Source organism: Mauremys reevesii, linkage group 1 (assembly GCF_016161935.1).
Source record: "Mauremys reevesii isolate NIE-2019 linkage group 1, ASM1616193v1, whole genome shotgun sequence".
Lineage (NCBI taxonomy): Eukaryota > Metazoa > Chordata > Testudines > Geoemydidae > Mauremys > Mauremys reevesii.
This window is the reverse complement of record NC_052623.1, coordinates 181,655,088-181,678,108: the sequence shown is the minus strand read 5'-3', so window position 1 is coordinate 181,678,108 and position 23,021 is coordinate 181,655,088. Positions and strand designations below refer to the sequence as shown.

Sequence of the window (23,021 nt, the reverse complement as noted above, 5' to 3'; positions counted from 1 at the left end):
ACAAATTAAGATGAGATTATCCCAAGAAAATTATACAAACTGTAGCTGATCAATATTCCTGTTTTCAGACATCCCAGGGATATCCCAGTGATGAACATTCTTCAGTGAAATAGAGATAAAGAAAGGAGGGGAAGAATATCAGTGGGATAGACAAGGTAATATTAGGTCCCATCGCTTCAATATTTCTCCTGGTACTGCCAAATGTAATATCAAGCATCATACATACAGAGTGAAATCCTTGCCTTATTGAACAGCCATACACTTTTGTGCCCAGGATTTCATCCATTGTTTTGGGCAAGTTCATGGACATATTTCCAGTTGTTCTGAATCAAATGTTTAATGCTGCTTTTATTTCAGGCCTCCTACTAAGTAATATCTTGAAATATTCATCCAATTATAAAAGAATGAAAATTTCATGCATCTCTTAAATTCCCATTTCCTGGCCCTACCAGTTATTATCCATAGAACTAAAAAGTAAACAGTTGCTAATATTTCAACATGGATGATGCCTATTCTAAGTATAAGAAAAATATGAAAATTTCAGATGCCACTGTATAAGTAACTGATGACAAATGGTGACTTTTTAATGGTGACCACTGTTTGTCAAACTGGGAACAGTTGCGGATCACTTTTCACTGGTAAACCATTTGCCCTTAAAAACTGTCATTTGCCCAAAATAACTAAATAGCATTACCTCAGTATTTCTGTACTTCCCCATATTTACTATAGACAATACTGCAAATATTGGTAGAGTGAAGTGGTAGGGGCAGATATCTTTAAAGCAAGACTTCTCCTTCCATGTTTATATTGGGCAGGGTGAGGTGAGACATATTCCTAACTAAAAACATCCCCTCAGAGAATGATAAGTGGGTATTGTAGACACTTAAGTTGATAACTTTATTTACTGAAAGTAAAACTATCTTAATATTTGCAGTATTCACTGTGCTTCCATTTACCATAGGAAATACTGCCAATAGTGAGATAAATGCTGATTTTGCCTTTAATGAACAAGGATCTAAGGGTATACATGTATCTACTTTTTAATAAAAAATATTCCCTAGAGAGAGAGAGAGTAGAGCTCAACTTCCCCCCATTTCTTGCATAAAAACATATGGAAAGGGAGATCTTACTTTCAAGACAACAGCAGGATCACATAAGGCTTGATCCATGAAGTCTATAATATGATATCCATTAATTCCAATAGATTGGGCCCATAATAAGTATTTTTTCTAGGACTGTCAAGTGATTCCAAAAATTAATCGTGATTATTTGCATGATTAAAAATAAATAATCCTGATTAATTGTGCAATTAATCGTGCTGTTAATAATGGAACACTTTATTTAAATATTTTTGGATTTTTTTACATTTTCAAATATATTGATTTCAATTACAACACAGAATACAAAGTGTACAATGCTCACTTTCTTTTTATTACAAATATTTGCACTGTAAAAAACAAAAGAAATAGTATTTTTCAATTCACCTCAGACAAGTACTGTAGTGCAATCTCTTTATCATGAATGTTGAACTTACAAATGTAGAATTATGTACAAAAAATAACTGTACTGAAAAATAAAACAATGTAAACGTTTAGAGCCTAGAAGTCCACTCAGTCCTACTTCAGCCAATCGCTCAGACAAACAAACTTGGTTCAATTTGCAGGAGATAATGCTGATCGCTTCTTGTTTACAATGTCACCTGAAAGTAAGAACAGACATTTCCATGGCAGTGTTGTAGCCAGCATTGAAAGATATTTACATGCCAGATGTGCTAAAGATTCATATGTCTCTTCATGCTTGAAACACCATTCCATAGGACATGTGTCCATGCTGAGGATGGGTTCTGCTTGATAATTATCCAAAGCAGAGCAGACCGATGCATGTTCATTTTCATCATCTGAGTCAGATGCCACCAGCAGAAGGCTGATTTTCTTTTTTGGTGGTTCGGGTTCTGTAGTTTCTGCATCTGAGTGTTGCTCTTCTAAGACTTCTGAAATCATGCTCCACACCTCGTCCCTCTCAGATTTTGGAAGGCACTTCTGATTCTTAAACCTTAGGTTGAGTGCTGTAGCTATTTTTAGAAATCTCACATTGGTATCTTCTTTGTGTTTTGTCAAATCTGCCATGAAAGTGTTCTTAAAACAAACATGTGCTGGGTCATCATCCGAGACTGCTACAGCATGAAATATGTGGCAGAATGCAGGTAAAACAGAGCCGAAGACATACAGTTCTCCCACAAGGAGTTCAGTCACAAATTTAATTAACACATTATTTTTTAACGAGCATCATCAGCATGGAAGCATATCCTCTGGAATGGTGGCCGAAGCATGAAGGGGCATATGAAAGTTTAGCATATCTGGCACATAAATACCTTGCAGTGCCAGCTACAAAAGTGCCACGCAAACGCTTGTTCTCACTTTTGGGTAATATTGTAAATAAGAAGGCAGATTTATCTCCTGTAAATGTAAACAAAACCTGTTTGTTTTAGCAATTGGCTGAACAAGAAGTAGGACTGAGTGAACTTGTAGGATCTAAAGTTGTACATAGTTTTTAACAAAAGAAAATCTGCATTTTCACAATATAGAGATTGCACAACAGTACTTGTATGAGGCGAACTGAAAAATACTATTTCTTTACTTTATCGTTTCTACAGTGCAAATATTTGTAATAAAAATAAAAATATAAAATAAGTACTGTACACTTTGTATTGTGTTGTAATAGAAATCAATATATTTGAAATGTAGAAAAACATCCACAAATATTTAATTAATTTCAGTTGGTATTCTATTATTTAACAGTGTGATTAATTGCAATTATTTTTTAATTGTGATTACTTTTTTTTTAGTTAATCACATGAGTTAACTGTGATTAGTTGACAGCCCTAATTTTTTCCCTTTATGTATCACCCCCTGGATTTCTCTCAACACCTCACTCTGGGTGGAATCATGTGGTCTAACCACTCAGACTGGATCTCTGAGTTGCAGCCCCACTGTTTTCCAACTAAGTTAATGACACACATCCAACTGTGTTTGGCACCTGTAAGCCCTTTCACTCCAGTGAGCTATGACCAGCGAGTTGCTTAACAGGTTTCAGAGTGGTCAACATCCTATAAAGCAAACAAGGAAAGATTAAGAATGAGCTCTCAAAACTGGATACTCTCATAAAAAAACAACCTTCCACACAAATTTCCTTGTTGCTGGACTTTACAAAAACTAGACAAGCCATTTACAACACACACTTTGCTTCTCTACAAAGGAAAAAGGACACTATACTATCTAAACTACTACATGCCACAAGGGACCACAACAGTGGTTCCCCTGACACACCCAACAATATTGTTAATCTATCCAGCTATACTCTTAGCCCAGCCAAAGAATCTGTCCTATCTCAGGACCTCTCCTTCTGCCCCTCCACCCCCACAAACATGATACAATTCTATGGTGACCTAGAATCCTACTTTCGATGTCTCCGACTCAAGGAATATTTCCAACACACCTATGAACAGCATACTAAAGCACCGAAAACTTCCTACCAACACTACAAAGAGAAGGATTCTGTGTGGACTCCTCCTGAAGGTTGAAACAGACTGGACTTCTACATAGAATGCTTCCACCGACGTGCATGGGCTGAAATTGTGGAAAAGCAGCATCACTTGCCCCATAACCTCAGCTGTGCAGAACATAACGCCATCCACAGCCTCAGGAACAACTCTGACATCATAATCAAAAAGGCTGACAAAGAAGGTGCTGTCATCATCACGAATAGATCGGAATATGAACAAGAGGCTGCTAGGCAGCTGTCTAGCACCACATTCTACAGGCCATTACCCTCTGATCTCACTGAGGATTACCAAAAGAAACTACAACATCTGCTCAAGAACCTCCCTGAAAAAGCACAGGAACAAATCTGCACAGACACACCCCTAAAACCCCAACCAGGGGTATTCTATCTGCTACCTAAGATCCATAAACCTGGAAATCCTGTATGCCCCATCATCTCAGGCATTGGCACCCTGACAGCAGGATTGTCTGGCTATGTAGACTCTCCTCAGGCCCTATGCAAAAGGCACTCCCACTGACTTCCTGAGGAAACTACAATCCATTGGTGATCTTCCAGAAAACACCATCCTGGCCACTATGTATGTAGAAACCTTCTACAGCAGACATGGGCAAATTAGGGCCCGTGGGCCACGTCTGGCTCACGGGACGGTCATGCCTGGCCCCTGAGTCCCAGCCAGGGAAGATAGCCCCCAGCCTCTCCCCTACTGCCCTCCTCCCCCACAGCCTCAGCATGCCGCGCCGCCCACACTCTGTCCCACCGCTCCTGCTGGATAGCGCGGCGGCGTGGCTGGCTCCAGCATGGTAAGTGGGCAGGGAGCAGGGAGTCCCGGAGGGCAGTCAGGGGAGAGGGAGCAGGGGGTGGTTGGATGGGGTGGCGGTACTGGCCCCATCCAACCACCCCCTGCTTGCCCACCCTTGCTCTACACCAACATTCCACACAAAGATGGACTACAAGCCGTCAGGAACAGTATCCCCGATAATGTCACAGCAAACCTGAGGGCTGAACTTTGTGACTTTGTCCTCACCCACAACTATTTCACATTTGGGGACAATGTATACTTTCAAGTCAGGGGCACTGTTATGGGTACCCACATGGCCCCACAGTATGCCAGCATTTTTATGGCTGACTTAGAACAATGCTTCCTCGGCTCTCACCTCCTAATACTCCTAACTCTACTTGCACTACATTGATGACATCTTCATCATCTGGACCAATGGAAAAGAAGCCCTGGAGGAATTCCACCATGATTTCAACAATTTCCATCCCACCATCAACCTCAGTCTGGACCAGTCCACACAAGAGATCCACTTCCTGGACACTACAGTGCTAATAAGCGATGGTCACATAAACACCACCCTATACCGGAAACCTACTGACCGCTATACTTACCTACATGTCTCCAACTTTAATCCAGACCACATCACAAGATCCATTGTCTACAGCCAAGCTCTAAAATACAACCGCATTTGCTCCAATCCCTCAGACAGAGACAAACACCTACAAGATCTCTATCAAGCATTCTTAAAACTACAATATCCACCTGCTGAAGTGAAGAAACAGATTGACAGAGCCAGAAGAATACCCAGAAGTCACCTACTACAGAAAAGGCCCAACAACTAAAGTAACAGAATGCCACTAGCCGTCACCTTCAGCCCCCAACTAAAACCTCTCCAGTGCATCTTCAAGGATCTACAACCTATCCTGAAGGACGATCCCTCACTCTCACAGACCTTGGGAGATAGCCCAGTCCTCGCTTACAGACAGCCCTCCAACCTGAAACAAATACTCACCAGCAACCTCACACCACACAACAAAAACACTAACCCAGGAACCTATCCTTGCAACAAAGCCCGTTGCAAACTCTGTCCACATATCTATTCAAGAGACACAATTATACGACCTAATCACATCAGCCACACCATCAGGGGCTCGTTCACCTGCACATCTACCAATGTGATATATGTCATTACGTGCCAGCAATGCCCCTCTGCCATGTACATTGGCCAAACCAGACAGTCTCTATGCAGAAGAATAAATGGACACAAATCAAATGTCAAGAATTATAACATTAAAAAACCAGTCGGAGAACACTTCAGTCTCCCTGGACACTCAATTACAGACCTAAAAGTCACAAGTCTTCAACAAAAAAACTTCAAAAACAGACTCCAATGAGAAACTGCAGAACTGGAATTAATTTGCAAACTGGACACCATTAAATTAGGCTTGAATAAAGACTGGAAAGGGATGAGTAATTACACAAACTAAAAACTATTTCCTCATGCTATTTCCCTCCCCTATTGTTACTCACACCTTCTTGTTTGAAATGGGTCATCCTGATTATCACTACAAAAGTTGTTTTTTCTCCTGCTGATAATAGTCCACCTTAACTGATCTGTCTCATTAGAGTTGGTATGGCAACCCCCATCTTTTCATGTTCTCTGTATATACCGGTATATATCTTCCTACTGTATTTTCCACTCCATGCATCTGATGAAGTGGGTTTTTGCCCACAAAAGCTTATGTCCAAATACATTTGTTAGTCTCTAAGGTGCCACTAGTACTTCTCATTCTTTCTGAGTTGATTAATGTGACTCCAAAATGGTGCCTTCAAAACAAAGCATTATTTATTCATTCTCTCAAAAGATACAGAGCACATAGAGCATAGGGTAAAAACAATAAAAGGCCTGTATGCATGGGTTGTACCTGCACCTTAGTCATGCCTTGCCAGCTTTTTAAAGTTTCCTTAGCCCAGGTAACCCCCTATCTTTGGCTGAGAGAAACAGTCTCTACCAACCTCTCCCAAACATGTTCTGTTCGTCAGGCTATCAGCTTTTGCTGACACTCTCTGGACAGCCTCTGGACACTCACCCAATCCCCATCCTTTCCTAGGCCCCATTGTCCTGTCATGATTTAGTTTCCTTTGCTCTTTCTTCTCATCCTTGGCAAAACAGCTATGTCACTAGGGTTGGCGCTCAGGAGTCGTCTCTTCACAGCTATAATCCAGGCAATTATTTTTGAGTGTTAGGATGCTCGTTAAGTAGGCCATTGTTTTATCTTTCCTGCTTGGTTCCTTTAACAACCCCTCCTTTTGATCTTACTCCATGGCAGGTAATCCATCAAACACACACACAAAGAAATGCAACATATTCATAAAAATAATCAGATATTCCCCAGTTCATCACACGTCCTCAAACATGGTATCTCCGTCCCAATTCATCCCCTAGTCTGAAATAATATTCATTTCTGAGCCCGTGACAAGTTTAAGGTCTGATCTCTTAACTCATTAGGAGCCAGAAACAGTAGCTTTGTATCACTGAAAAGGGAAAATTCCCAACTTTGTACTGAAATATACAGTGCTTCTTTCTAGACCATAAGGATCCAGAGATATAAAAGCTTACTATTAGACGAAAAATCACAACATACAAGTGTACAAAAACTACGTAAGCTGTTTTTTTGAGGTTTCTAAAACGTTTTCATTTTAGTTTTATTCTATATATTTAGACTCATGGTAAGTACAGTATTTCTAATTTTACATTCTAAGGACATGTATAATAACATTTTAAGTACTATCTAAAACAATTGTTCCAAAATATGTAGCATATACAGAAAATGTGATGGTGTGGTATCTAGGTTTCAATGGTGCTTACTTGGAATGACATGAATGTGGCTTCATGACTTGTGAATAATGCAAGATCATAAACTCAATACTTGGCTCTGACATTTATGCCGTACATATCACTACCACAGAAGTAAATGGTTATACATATGTATGTATTTATGTGTATCAGCTGTAGCAGCGTAAATGCACCCACACAAAAAAGATGGAGATGAGGGGAAAAGAAAAGCAAAGAACAAAATCAATAAATATGAATAGAGCTCAGAAAATCAACTGATTAAAAATATTGAATCAAAATTGATTTAAAAATAATTCAAATATCAAGTTATGAATGGGGGAAAATATGGCTGTTTTGTTGTTTGTTAGACCCAAATTCAACTGATGCCAGGGTAATACCAGGAGTGAATTTGGCCCTTGGGATAAAGAGTAGAATATCTCAAATGTCTAAGCACTTATCCTATAGGGATAAACAGAGTATTTGTGGCACTGCCCATGAGCAGAATGATTTCTGTAAATCTCAGCTGAAGAGACTCTGGTGAAACATATTGTCCCAGTTCAACACTGGTAACACTATGTACACATACAGGCACTGATACTCAACATCCTTGGCCTTCCTGCAGTCAGGTTCATCTCTGAAAATGAATGCAAAGTGGATGAGAAATATCATCCATGCTGATTTGCTAGCATTTTATTCCCATTTTGCACAAGTGCAAATTATTGCATTGTCACAATCTTTTCCCACACTCCTGGTTCCCTCTGCAGGTTGTCAACTTTGCTTGGTAGGTCTTCAATAGCTCAGCCCTCTGGCCAAGTCACACAATGAACCCCTTCCTGGGGTAGCAAAGAGTTTAACACACTATTGGCCCTTCGGTCCCATCTCTGACCCTTTAACTCTTGGGCTTCTCACCAAGCTTTGTCCCCTTTTCAGGGCTTATGCCACTTTCCCAGTGGCCAGTGGGGAGACATAGGCCCACCTGCTACTCCAGGTCCCAAACCAGGGACACTGTAAACAGCAGCCATGTACCACTGCCTCCAGTGCACTGCTGATATTCCCTGGGCCTTTTCCCATGTAGCCCTGTTCCTTTCACCTATTACCTTAGGATCACAGTTAGGGTGACCAGATGTCCCGATTTTATAGGGACAGTCCCGATATTTGGGGCTTTTTCTTATATAGGCTCCTATTACCCCCCACCCCATGTCCCGAGTTTTCATACTTGCTGTCTGGTCACAATACTCAGGTTCTCTCATTCCTAGAGCCAGTAAATGAACCCTTCAAGCCCCTCTGGCTAGAGTGAAGCCCAGTTCCTCACCCCTCTGGTCTCAGTCAGGAACTGCCCGGCTCAGACCCAGCAGCTCCTTTTATGTAATCCTGCTACACTCTGATTGGCTGCTTTCTATGCAGCCACTCTAGGCAGGCCTGGAGAAACCACCTTCACTGCTCCTGTCCTGGGATGGGGTGTGGTAAGACCATAGAGTCTCCAGCAGGTAGCCTCAAAGGGCCAGGTACATTCATTCACACTAACCATAATAGTATATTATTGAAAGTGAAGCAAATTCTAGTGCTTTCATCTTCTTATCCTTCAGGGGAAGGTCACCACTCAAGTCACCATAGCTGCCATCAGGAACTTCATTGCTCTGATTTCTAACAAGGTGAAATGAATTTCAATACATAGTTGAAAGGGAAATGAAGAGGTAAGGTTCCAGGCCATATGACTGCTGAAGCTTTCTGAAAAATTCAATAATTCTAATGGAGCCCAGTAAACAAAAATAAAAAGTGATTGGTGTGCATAACACACCACAGGGGAAATGCTGCAGGAATTAGCTTGTGTTGAGTTAGTTCGTGTCCCCAAAGAGCTGCGTTTGAGCTGCTTGAAGCTGCTCACTCTGAGGGATTATCTCATTCAATCTGCTTTAATCACAACTAAATGCTTTCAATTGGTATATACACTGAGACAGAATTATAGAATCACAAGCCTTCAAGATCCAAGTGACAGGCTTGAAAGGGGGCGAGAGGGGGGGAACCAAACAAACTACATGGCTGAAGTAAAAATACCGTAAACCAACGCCCACTTTTTGCATTCACCGAAGGCACTCCACAAATGAAGTTTAGAAATCTGGCACCCACACACAATGAACTAGATTCACTACGTTACTCTGCTGAAAATAATAATGGAGTTACACCAGCATAAAACTGGAGAAGCACAGTGGCGAATTAAACCCAACCTGTGTATCATTTTTGGGGTGATTACTAAGGCTTTTGAGGTTGATATGCAGTGCCTGTCACAAGTATTTATAACGTGCCTCAGTTAGTTATGATAATTCCTACTTCAACAGCCTCCATTCCATGTTAAATAATCTGAAAAGCTGTTAACGAAAACATAAGTAATTACATTTACAAAGGTACAATATGCAATGAAAACATTACTACCATCAACAAGGCAAATAGAAGTTCATTGCAGATAGGAGAAACTGCAATGCATTCCGGCACAGAAACTAATTCATGGATCGGACAAAGACAATATTGAATATTTAGGTTATTAAAGTACACAGTGATATAATCCAGATTTGATGCCAGATACATAACCGTGGATTAAGATTTAATGTTGAATAACTGTTGTGTGTTTATGTGCATGCCTCTACGTTGAGAGCACTATTCAATTGTCAGTTTTCTCACAATTGAATGGGTCAACAATTTGATTTCTGGTTTATGGCTGGGCTGTCAATAGATTCATACTTTGCCTGTGATTTAAAGCTATCAAATAATTTTATGCTGACATAAGTTGCCTCCCTGACAGTTTTAAAATATGAAACAACAAGCCGTCAGTGTCAGCACTCTTAAATCAAGCCCAAGGGCCCCCACGGCACCACCCTATGGCAGCTTGTTACTGCTAAGCAAATGTCAGTCTAGTCAATGTGTGTAGGAGGTTGTCAACTCCCTGGCTGCATCTGCCCTAATAACTAGTCTGCTATAAGGTGAAATTCATAAAGCTTTCGTCATGTTGTCTGAATCCTAAGGTGAAAAGTCTATACCATTGCTTTTTGTGTTCAGGGAATGGTTACTAGCGTTGGTGACTCTGGACTCTGCAGTTCCACAGCAGAGAGGTTATTATTCTGTATGCTGCTCTTGCTGAGAACTGTAGAAATTACATGATAAACGTATAGAAATAAATAAATAGCCACCAACCTCATTTCTTCTATTCACTCTTAGCAGCATGCTATTTTTAACTGTGCAATTTAGCCAAGGGTGTAGCTAGCAATTTGATAAGTGTACATACACACTGGCATCTCTGTTGGTCCCCTGCCCTCACTGTACCCATAATCCCCCTAGTTAGACATACCATAATGTATAATATGATGACTCCACAGTGGGTGCTACTAGACAGGGATCTATCAGTGTGTTCATACAAGCCTAGTGAAGAACAACACCCCCCCCCATATGTTGCCCCTATGAACGTAACATTGTATGTTGTGGCATGCACAGCACATGCCTCCAATGAACATATTTGGCATACATATTACAACACAGAATAACAGAAGATCCACCTCCATTGGAGAAGTGGCAGAAACCTGATTTCAATCATATACCTCTACCTCGGTATAATGCTGTCCTCGGGAGCCAAAAAATCGTACCGTGTTATAGGTGAAACCGCATTATATCAAATTTGCTTTGATCCACCGGAGTGCGCAGCCCTGCCCCCTTGGAGCACTACTTTACCGCATTATATCCAAATTTGTGTTATATTGGGTCACGTTATATTGGGGTAGAGGTGTATTTCAATGAAAAATCATGACCAGAGATTGTTTTTAATATATAAAACAAATAGATTTTATGATCCTAATATTAAAAACAGTTCTTTTGCCCTTTAGTCTAAAAGTGTTTTTTCCTAAAAATGTCTGCAAAATACAGCTGATTCTTATTTTAAATAGTGTCAGTAGCAGCAGCATTTTTAAAAATAAGATATTGAACAAGTTGCATGATTATATGCAGCAAAAGAAAGAAAAAATATAGAGGGCATTAAATTCTCCATAATTTGCACAATCTTCTCCACTCATGAGTAGTTATAGATACTTCACATTCCCATGTTTTGATTGTATGCCGTATTCAGTACAATGAATTTAGAGCTAGCTAACAAACAATATAACAATGCTTAAAATTATTTTGGGTGTATGGTTACAAACTCAATGAAATCAGTGTCAAGAGTTCCAGTCCATTACAGTAATGGACAATGCAGTGCCAACATTCTTAAGGATCCTATAGCTGTATAAGCAATTGTATCTTCATTGCTTCTGTGAGCCTACAGTAAGGGTTCAATCTGTCTACCAACTAAGCACGCACACTGTAAATAGCTGGGCATGTAATGAAGTCAAGGCAGGAATTATGCACTCACATAATTAATTGGAAATTGAAAATATTAACAGTGACTATATAAAGCAAGATTATTGTTGTATTTTCTACAGCTTGTAATATTACACCCATTCCCATATATCTTATTACATAACCTACACTGCAAGCAGAGAAGAGAATGGTATTTCATTCCATGGCCATGTATCTCTTCTATCAAGAATTCTGCAAAAAATTGTATAATTTCATAGACATCTTGATGTTGAACACCCTTATCTAATAGTGCCAGTCAGCAACTCTGATAAAGGATGCCTGCCTTTGGATATAAGGAAACTACAAACAAAGTCTTAATTTCCCCTCTCCTTTCCCCCCTCCCCGCCAAATAAAAAGCACTAAAAAGACAAAGCACCAAGGCTAATGGAGAATTGACCCTGAACCACAGGGTTATAGCCATGTTTCTAAGGTTCCCCTAGAACCCATATCCATTTCCACATAAACTGTAGATCATAATTAGAGCTAATCACATAAACTTTAATAAATGTATTCAATGGATTTCAGAATTCTGTGAAAAGATCCAGTTTGCATTCTCGCACCCTGTGCCAGCTTAGCTCTGCTAGCCAATGGAAGAGTTCTAGGGCCATAGCAGTAATATTGCAACTGACAGTGATAGCCTTGAAGAGCCTCTGTGTGCAAAAAACACATGGGACTGAGATTGTAGCTAATCCCTGAAAGGAGTGGAGAGGAGAGAGAAAGCTTTCTCTGCCTCTCTGCAGGACTACACACAATCTAGGCCTAACTGTATTCTTTTTAAGGCAAAGTATGGGAGAGCCAGCTAATGTTTTTGTCCATTTATTTGTTGAGAGAAATGTATATCTACAGATTAGATTTAAGAGTATAAAGAACACACAGATTTCTGATGAGAAAGAAACAAATATGCTGTTTTAAGTCTGTTTGTATTTTACATTTTGAAGTGCCTGGCTGACTTTTTCCCTGTATACATACAGAAATTACAATTGAGTGCCACTCTTGTACAATCTTCTGATTCCATGGTTAACATGGGATCTTGAGAAATTCTCCTAGACACCTATCACCACTGACGTAAAATGTTGAAGTTTTAGCCTACTTGTCATGCTTTGAAATACATTCATTTTCCTAAGAAAAACATAAACGGCTTAGAATTTAAACTCTCTTCTCTCTCACTCTGCCAAGGTCAAAGGACATGCATCCTGCTGTCTCCCTCCCACTGTGTCTCACCTCCCCCTCCCCGACAAACCTGAAAAGGTCTCTGGGTTGAGCAGTCATTCTGGAAGGCAAAATACCAATTTTATGCAATGTAAATGTTGCACACTGTTAACACACACACTCATTTACATTGTACAAAAAGAGAGGATATATTGGTCAGCGGTGACGCCAAAATATTGTCCTAAGTATTCCTGACTCTCTAGAACCAAAATTAAAAATACCACTTTTCTCCACTAGAGTGTCTACTTTCAAACCATAAACAGTAGTACAGCAGCTGAAAGATGCTTTTGCTGTGGTATAACAGGTGCGCTCCTATAAAGACACATCTGTGGGTTCTAATGCTCTTAATGCATTACTTTTCACAAGATGCAAATAATAAAAATAAATCCAATTTTAAAAAAGGAAAAACACAACAATTGATTTATATTTGGCAAAGGAGAAACACAGGAGCTTATTCTCACAAGTGCTCTGTGAAGCGCTGTATAAGTAACTACTGCAATTTGTCTCTCTCCAGGGGCAAATGCATGGGAATCTAACATCAGTACTGAAGAAAAAAAAAAGAGGAAGGAAAGCAAGAGAGAGACAGAGACAGAGTGAGAAGCCATGTCCCCATTCAATTCTTTTCCTCTGCCATCTGTCACAATCACTGTCATTCCCAAAAGACTAGGTTTAGAAAGGCCACTACAACTAATGAGCAGTGCAGAAAGGTAGAATCCTGAATCAAGCTACATATAAACATCCAAAAGCCACATAAAACTGGCAAAGCTGTTAATAAACCCTCAACTACAGGAGGACAAAAGTCCAACTCTGTTGGTCCCATTGGTGCCTTATTTGTGCTGGTATTAAACTCTTAAGAGATGCATGGCTGGTTAAGAGGAAGGCTTGTCATAGTGGGGTTTGATATATACATACATACATATATGTGTAGTTCATAGTTATGATTTAATCAATTATTACAGTACTATGCAGTACTAAAGGAAAAACACATTTATTCCATAAAGTTGACAGTATTCAACTGTGGCAAAGCAACAGAAATCAGTCCGTCAGTCTTATGGATGCAATAATAAGCCATCTCACTGGTATACTGACAAGACCTGTCCAGGGTCTTCAGCACTCTTCAACTCTAAGAAACAAAAACAAATTTATTTTGCTTAGGGAAAAATCAAATGGTAGACCGTTGAACCAGGTTAACCATTTAACCTATAAAGAGAAAGGAAATACATTTTTAGGGTCATGATCAGGGGTTATGAAGTGAAATTTCATGCAACCAACACATGGTCAGGGGATTGCAGCCTGATATAAATTCATCACAATTCAGTGTGAAAATTAAAGATTAAGCAGACTAGGCAAAGTCCGTCCTCTAAACTCACAGGACTGACAACTCTCGCCATGTCATGAACATTTGATAAAGAAGCCTAATCCAAAGTCCACTGAAGTCAATGGAAAGACCCAAAATGCCTTAAGTAAAGTTTGGATCAGGCCCCAGGTGAGCAAGTGGGGCATTGCTCTCCTCAAAATGCCTGGGGAACATCTTTAGGGGAGTCAAGTATCAGAGGGGTAGCCGTGTTAGTCTGGATCTGTAAAAGCAGCAAAGAGTCCTGTGGCACCTGATAGACTAACAGACATATTGGAGCATGAGCTTTTGTGGGTGAATACCCACTTCATCGGATGCATGGATGCCAACTCCCACAACTCAGCACAGGTCTGATTCCACAACGTGCACAACTAGAACACCAAATGTAAACATTTCCAACCCAAACTCTGTGGAAATTTGGATCCGGACACACACACTGCAGCTCAGATTTTTCCACTCACAAAAATAACAACTCATTTTGCCCCTAAACCCTGACCAACCAACGAACACCATCAACAAAATGTAAAACCAACCAAACAAAACCCTAAAACAGTATTTTGACCCCCAAAAAGGAGAAGTACTGGAGACACCAAGAAGTCAACAAAGGACTTCACTATTGCTATCAATTCTACCTGAAAGGCACTCAGATACTATGGTGGTAGGCATCAGTATAAACATGATGATTAGACAGACAGACAGCTTTGTCATGAAATTAGTAAAACTCCTTTAAACCTCAAAGAAATAAAGTTCCAACTTGGATTCAAGTTTTAGGAGAAAGGTTAAGTCAGTTCTTACTTTTAATTAACCAGGCTTGCCCTTCCCTGATTTTAATTCCATGACCACTGTAAAGTGTCTAATGAAAGGGCATGCTGGTGTCTCCGGTTAAAAACACACTGTCTCTGAGCCACCTCTTTCCTCAAGTGGATCCTTCCTTACTGCGAGTCAGCAACCCACACGCTCAGCAGTGCCACTCCAACTGGCATTAATGTAAGCACAGGGGTCAAAGCATAATTGTACTTGTAGTGGTCAGGGAAACCTTGCATGACTGAAAAAACCCAGCAAGCTTCTGACAGCTGAGAAAGTGAAAAACTTGACAGGCATAGTGTGTATGGACCTCAGCAATCAGCGGTAGGAGTGGAGGGAGGGCTGTCTGTATATGACTTCATCAGCCTAACATGAGGAAGGCTTGGCAGGAAGAGATTATAATGATGAAATGCTACTTTTGGTAATTGTAGGTGTACAATAAATAAAATATCAATACAGACTGTACTTATTTACCAGTTAAATTTATAAATACCATGTATATTTATATAAAAAGCACATGTATATGCAGAAAATATTTGCAACTATGCTCGTAATTGCCTTTTAAGATAATGCAATTTTGCTGACTAGTTTGCTCTACCGCATTAAATGCTGGCATAGTTTTAAGTACTCTTAATTTTGTTGTCTAGAAAATGATTTCACACTTGCTGTGTATTGACAGATTTTCTTACTGTATTTTAAAAAGTCACTTCACTTTTTCCAGTTATGCTGAAACGTCATGTGCTCTCACTATGTAAGAAAATGCATTTATTTAAGCCAATACTTTTTTTCATTATTTGCATTTTTATGACAAATGATGCCACCGAGTCTTGGAGACTTTATCCTAAAAGCAGGTATAACATAGGCAGCAACAGATCAAACCTCCTTATAGTGCTCCACTGACATGTCTTAAATTTGAAGAGAGCCTCTCCAGAAGTGAGAGGGTGACTCAGTCTGCTGAGATGGCCAGTAGGTGGCACCAATTGTGATGGCATATTTTGAGATATGGACACCTGACAGGAGACTTGAAGGCAAAATCCAATTCTTTTCAGCTATGCCCCCTAATAGCTGTGGGATCATAACTTTTGGTGCTGCCAATCTATTATTTATTATTTGTATTGTGCCAACTATGTGCTACAGTATTTACAAATATGCATAAAGAAAAGAACCTTCCCCCAAAGATATTACAATCTAAAAGTCATGATTTAACCAATGGCATTGAGATGAAATGTCACATTTATGGGAATCCCCATTACAAACATCTATGAATTTCTCTAACTAAATTATATTCTGGGGTAAATACATAAAATACATAACAAAGCAAGAGACAAAATAACATGGCAACACTTGCACAAAAGAACAGAAAAAATATATTTTAAAATATACTGCCTATTAACACATTTTCAATGTACTATATTGCTTCCAAAACAGACTACATTCAACAAGTATGAGAACATGTTCAGAGCTACATTCTATCTAATGAAGTGCATGGTGGCATAGGTCAGACATGACATTTCAGTTTTCTCCTATGAAAACATTTGATAACTCAAGAGTGAGAAGACTGTGGTGTAGTCACTCAAGGAAATGAATGTTGTACAAGACCTAAGCCATCATGTACTTGCTCTTTCTCCACATACTTTTTTGTTGTATTCTTCATACACACATTACATCTTTCGACAGTCAAACAACTCAGCTGGCTGTGTCACAGCCCCATATACCCTTGAAGAAAGTGTGATGCTATTGCCCTATTTGGCAGGGCAACAGGTTTTGGTGGCAAAATCAAAGTATTGACTGGACAGCCAATGGCTAATGCACAGTTCAAATGACCATTTAACATAACATATGTCTCATCAGAAAGTACCTCTTTGCTGAAGCATATTTTGAGAAAACAGAGAGGACTTATATTTTAACCATTTTTCTTCTTATAGTTTTAACCATTGAGGTGCTCTTGAATGCTGCCAGACTGATAACAATGAAGAATAAAAGTATCTGTCCATAAAACAAGTTTGGTATGTGCAGTGGCAGTGACCATCCTAATGCTAGACAAACAAATCAATAATCTATTTATTATGACTATCATCATTATAAATACTTCACTGTAAATAATGCTTGTATAGCTAACACAATGTGCCTCAGCTCTGGACTACAGGAAGCAGTTGAGACCTTCAACCTCCTTAACATTTAGAACAGCATTTCGAGTATTTCATCGCTTGCCTGCTGAAGCTCCACATATAGAGATAATGGGGTTAGTGTAAAGGGAGAAGTATTAGCCATTGTATTTAAACAAATTACTATCATTGACAATTAACTAGCCATCCAGTTCAGAAATTATATTCCACTGTGAATTGCTCTTTCAACTTACAAAGTTTTTCACTTTACACTTCATCTTCAGTCAATATTATAATCCAAATGATGACAAGTTTTACAGGCAACGGTCGTGAAGTGTTGCCTGAGGAGCAATATTACCAAGACTGTCCAAAGTCATCTCTCAAACACAACTGTCTCTCTCAAGGGCAGTACTTTACAGACCTACAGCTTAAGGAAGAATGTTTCCACATTGGCTGACTTAATCATATTAATAAGTTAAGCCTGATCCAGCCTGATATAGCTTATATACTTGTACATAAGCTAAACACATTCATTCATCTTTATAGTCCTTGCCTTTGTCAGTAGCCCCCTGACCCCTGCATTCTTGTCTGCTATAGCAAAGTTAAGTGGCCAATTAAGCCTGGTTCATGGGTACCCTGAGGTTATGCCAAAATGCTTAAACACGGGAAAAGTAACTTCCCTTTGCCAGCCACCAGGAATCCCACACAGCTACATAGACCACTACTTGTTTCAATTGTTTATTAAGTTTCTTCCTGGGCAATGAAAGCTTATCTGGCATAGGTACAGAGCTCGGATTACTCTGTATTTACTCTTTTTTTTTCCACATTGCACTTATCAGCACTGCATGATATACCACATATTTCATAACTACCAAACTTCGATCAATGAGGCCTGGGTGGGACTTCCTTTCGACCCCATCAGTGCTTCTGTTTATTCAAAGGGACAGACACGTCATCATTCTAAAAAGCCAAGCATTTGTCTTCAATACTCCTATCCACGAGGCAGAGAATCCAAGATTCAGAATCAAAACAACATCTCCAGCATGGCTGTTCAGAAAAATCACACTTAAGCTATAATCCTCTTACAGTTTCCTGAGACACACCCATACTTACAAATGGCCAAATAGACACCTGGTTAATGGAATTGTGCTAGCTTAGACCAAGACTTAGTTTATCCACTCTCTCTCCCTCTCTCTCTCTCTCAAAGCTGGCCACATAAATAAAACCCATAAAATTTGCAAGTGCAACTGCTTCATTATCGACAAAATCTGTTTTTTCATTTGCAAATGGACACTTGCGCTCACAGACCAGCTAACTGTGCACATAAATACCCACCTGCACATGCAATGGCTGACTATTCTCATTTGGCAGGTGAGATTTAGGTAGCCAAGTATGGCAACTGTAGCTTTCCAGGCATTTTTATATTCTTTCATCTAAATTAAGCCAGCTCCTCATCCACACTGGTATATCTCTGTTCCATTCATGCCTTCTTTAAAACTTTCCTGTGGCACATAACAGAAGGTCCAATTATTTACCTGGCTGTGCCACAAGTCTGATTTATTATCTTTTTTTTTTTTTCCATTTGTGAGCACAAACAGTACTTTGTGATGCATTTTCTGGGGCCCTTGATTCAACTGTATTGGCTAAATTTGATATTTTGTTTTCCTGCACAAGCTCAGGAACCCTCCCTCCCCCCCAACACATATGGATTTCCTGCTTTGCCCCAAAGAATCATTTACAAAGCATAGTGCACTTCTTGTTATTTATTGATTTTAAATAGGATGTTTAAAATATTGTTAAAATATTTACACACAGAGATATACTGGTACATCACAGGCCCTCATATTTATTTAGCTGGGGAAAATGCAGTGGTTACTTCAGTGCCTTGGCTGAAAATAGCAAATGAGGTAATTATAAAACGACAAATGAGGTAATTATGGGACATCCATAATGAATCTGGGCCAGGTTTGCCAGAAGATTTGCGGAGGGCTGAATGCTAACCAAAAGTAGGGCAATTTTTCTTTTTGGATGGAAACTATATGAATGTGGTGGTCTTAGCAGCAGTATTTTTTGAAACACAGAACCTGTTATGCTCAGTGCTGTCCAAAGCAAAAAAAATAAAATAAAATAAAAAGACAATAGCTGCTCCAGGGATGTTACATTCTGAGTGTCAGATGCAGAGACAGAAGACAACAAAATGCACTGAGGAACCCAGAGGAGGGAGTTAATGTTGATGGATTTATTTTTGATACTTTGATCTCCTCTAGTGCAGTGTTGACAGCTCCCATAAGTCTCTCATATTTGGTGTTTTTTTCTTAAAAGTCCCACCACCTGGAGTCAAGTGATTAGTGGAAGATCTTAGCTATCATTTATTTATTAAGTTTCTAGCTTGTGATTGTGGAGGAAAGCTTGAAAATGTGACCTGAGGGAACCCCCAAAGTTAAAAAACCAATAGGCAAATGAAAAGAACCTCAAATTTATTATTTTTTAAAAAGCTCATACTTTTCAAGCTATTTTGTGATTTTGGATGGCTTGTCTCATGATGATTTTTGAATGCTTGAGGTTGGCATTCACATGGGATGGAGAGAACATCCAGTGTAGGCTTTTTGTGGCGGAGTTGTAGAATTATTATTATCATGTATTAAATATTATGAAGGAATTGATGGAGAACATGGGCCAGTCTTTGGGGATTGTTCCATATATAAAGAGAAATATGCAAGAAGGTACAGAGACAAGAGAAGGAGAAAAACTAATGGGTCACTGAGGCTGGCATTATCAGTGGAATTTGGGCTAAGGGAGGACGCAATAAGAGTCAAGGGTGAGTATTTTCAAAAGCATCTAATTGACTTAGGATCCCAAGTCCCATTTTCAAAAGTGACGTAGCCGCTTAGAAGCCTAAGCTTGTTGATTTAAGGCAGGGACCGGCAACCTTCGGCATGCGTCTCGCTGGGGTAAGCCCCTGGCGGGCCGGGCCGGGTTGTTCACCTGCCGCGTCTGCAGGTTCGGCCAATCACAGCTCCCACTGGCCGCAGTTCGCCGCTCCAGGCTAATAGAGGCTGCAGGAAGCGGTGGCCAGCACATCTCTCGGCTCGCACTGATTCCCACAGCCCCCATTGACCTGGAGTGGCAAACCGTCGCCAGTGGGAGCCGTGATCGGCCGAACCTGCGGACGCGGCAGGTAAACAAACTGGCCCGGCCCGCCAGGGGGCTTACCCTGGTGAGCCGCGTGCCGAAGGTTGCTGATCCCTGATCTAAGGTCTGAGATGTGGGCCAGCGCAGAATTCTGTAGGGATCTGAAGGCAAAAAATGAGAATTTTAAAAAAGCATTGGCCACAAGAAATCACTGGAGAGACTGGAAAAAGGGAATTATTAGGTCTGACTATGGGCACCATCATTTCTGACAGTCTGGAGGTACAGTATAAGTATTAGGGAAACCAAACAGAAGTATGATGCAGTAATCAAGAGAGAAGATGGACAGACTAGCCTCAATTGTCCATTCATTAATTTCATCCTCTTATCTCTAATTTATTTTCCACTTCCACTGTGCAGTCTCCTTTCTCGGTATTGACACACTTCAGATAGTTGTAGACTGTTATGTCCTTCTTACTTATAACTTAGCTAAGCTATACATATTTAACTCAGTCACTCCCCATCAATCATTCCCTCTGGCATCTTACTTTTTGTTGCTGTTTTCTGAACTCTCTCTAATTTGTCAATATCTTTCTGGAACCTACCACAGTTTCCCACATACAGATGCACTACAGCTGTATACTATGAAAATATTACTTCCCTGTCCCATGATGAAATGCCTCCTGTACAGATATAGCCAAAAATATATTTGGCTTTTATACTGCCTTATTATGCCTAATTTGCAGTTCATTCTTATTATGCTCTGAAAACTGACCCAGTACAAAATGGCAATGGGGATTCTTCAATTCCCCTATCAAATGTGCTCCAGTTCAGTGGATCTCCCCCTAGCTAACAGCCCTGTAACTCTACCTGGGATCTGAAAACCAAGCTATGTACTTTCCTTCTCACACATCATCACCAATAATAAAAAGTTCTGCAGGACAAATTACACCCTCAGTTATATCTGTGTAACCCAAAATCTGTCCAATGGGATTGCATAAGTGTACTTGTTTGTCTTCAGTGGACCCTCCTACAGGAAGATATAATATGACCCTTCTATAAAAAGGACCTTCCCTCTTATCCCATGACAGCTTACTTTGCTTAATAGCCTTTGGCAAGGGACCTTGTCAAAGGCTTTTTGAAAACCTAAATACACTATATCCACTGGATCCCCCTAGTCCACATGCTTGTTGACCCCTTCAAAGAATTCTAGTAGATTGGTGAGGAATGATTTCCCTTTACAAGAACCATGTTGACTATTTCCCAACATATTATGTTTATCTGTGTGTCTGACAATTTTGTTCTTTACTATAGCTTCAACCAGTGTGCCCAGTACTGAAGTCAGGCTTACCAGCATCACCTCTGGAGCACTTTTTAAAAATTGGTGTCACATTAGCTATCTTCCAGTCATTTGGTACAGAAGCTGATTTAAATGATAGGTTACAGACTACAGTTAGTAGTCCTGAAATTTCACATTTGAGTTCCTTCACAACTCTTGGGTGAATACCTTCTGGTCCTGGTGATTTACTACTGTGTAGTTTATCAATTTGTTACAAAACCTCCTCTGACACCTCAATCTGGGCCAGTTCCTCAGATTTGTCATCTAAAAAGAATGGCTCAGGTTTGGGAACTTCCTTCACATCCTCAGCCATGAAGACTAATGCAAATAATTAATTTAGTTTCTCCGCAATGACCTTATCGTCCTTGAGTGCTCCTTTGCCATCTCAATTGTCCAGTGGCCCCACTGGTTGTTTAGCAGGCTTTCTGCTTCTGATGTACTTAATTTTTTTTTATTTTATTTTATTTTTTTTGCTATTACTTTTTGAATCTTTTGGCTAGCTGTTCTTCAAATTCTTTTTTTGGCCTTCCTAATTATATTCTTACACTTCATTTGCCAGAGTTTATGCTCCTTTTTATTTTCCTCACGAGGATTTAACTTCCAGTTTTTAAAGGATGCCTTTTTGCCTCTCACTGCTTCTTTCTTCTCTCACTGTGGCACTTTTTTGGTTCTCTTATGTTTTTTTTTTTTTTAATTTGGGGTATACATTTAAGTTGAGCCTCTATTATGGTGTATTTTAAAAGTTTCCATGCAGCTTGCTGTACCTCTTAATTTCTGTTTAACTAACCTCCTCATTTTTGTCTAGTTCCCCTTTCTTAAATTAAATGCTGCACTGTTGGGCCACTGTGGTGTTTTCCCCGCCACAGGAATGTTAAATTTAATTATCTTATGTTCACTCTTACCAAGCGGTCCATTTATATTCACCTCTTGGACCTCCTGTGCTCTACTTAGGACTAAATCAAGATAGAATAATAAAATCATAGGGTTAGAAGGGACCACATGAGTAAAAAGATATTACCTCACCTGCTTTCAGGGACTGTAGGCCTTGTTGTATCTAAAAGCATAACAGGACAAAAGTAGATGTTGTACTAGATTTGAGAAAGGAAAGAAGATTGATCCTGGTGACTGCTGTTTTATAATTAACAGTTTTTTCAAGTAAAACCATGGATTTGGGGCAGAGGGAAAGGAAGGTAGGGGGCAGAGATTACCAGCTCATGAAGGATAAAAGAATCATCAGCAATAATTAGCATGAGTTTAGAAAATATAGGTCTTCCCTAATTTTTTTTTTAATGAGAGAGAGAGAATTTAAAAAAAAAAGGATGATTGGAATTAATAATTAATCTATTTGGACTTTAGTAAATCATTTGATACAATGTTAATATTAATATTTGATAGTAATCTCAAAGATTTAAACAGAGACAGAAAGACTCATTTTTTTATAATTGTTTGCAGGAATCCCTGTGAAGCAAAATTACAGAGTACTAGAAGTAATTATTCTTCACATAAGAATCTATCCCTTGAAATAACTG

The 23,021-nt window shown here is 39.6% G+C and overlaps 1 protein-coding gene and 1 long non-coding RNA gene across 18 annotated transcripts in view; one reads left to right on the top strand and one right to left on the bottom strand.

The window, feature by feature from the left end:
• LOC120400688 overlaps positions 1-129 on the top strand; it is a 30,311-nt gene extending 30,182 nt beyond the window's left edge. The window contains exon 3 of the long non-coding RNA XR_005595977.1: positions 69-129. This is a non-coding gene — a long non-coding RNA (uncharacterized LOC120400688). The remainder of the gene's footprint in view (positions 1-68) is intronic.
• The window catches only part of ROBO2 (roundabout guidance receptor 2), a 620,357-nt gene that overhangs the window by 348,313 nt on the left and 249,023 nt on the right, over positions 1-23,021 (bottom strand). The gene's annotated exons all lie outside the window — the stretch shown is intronic.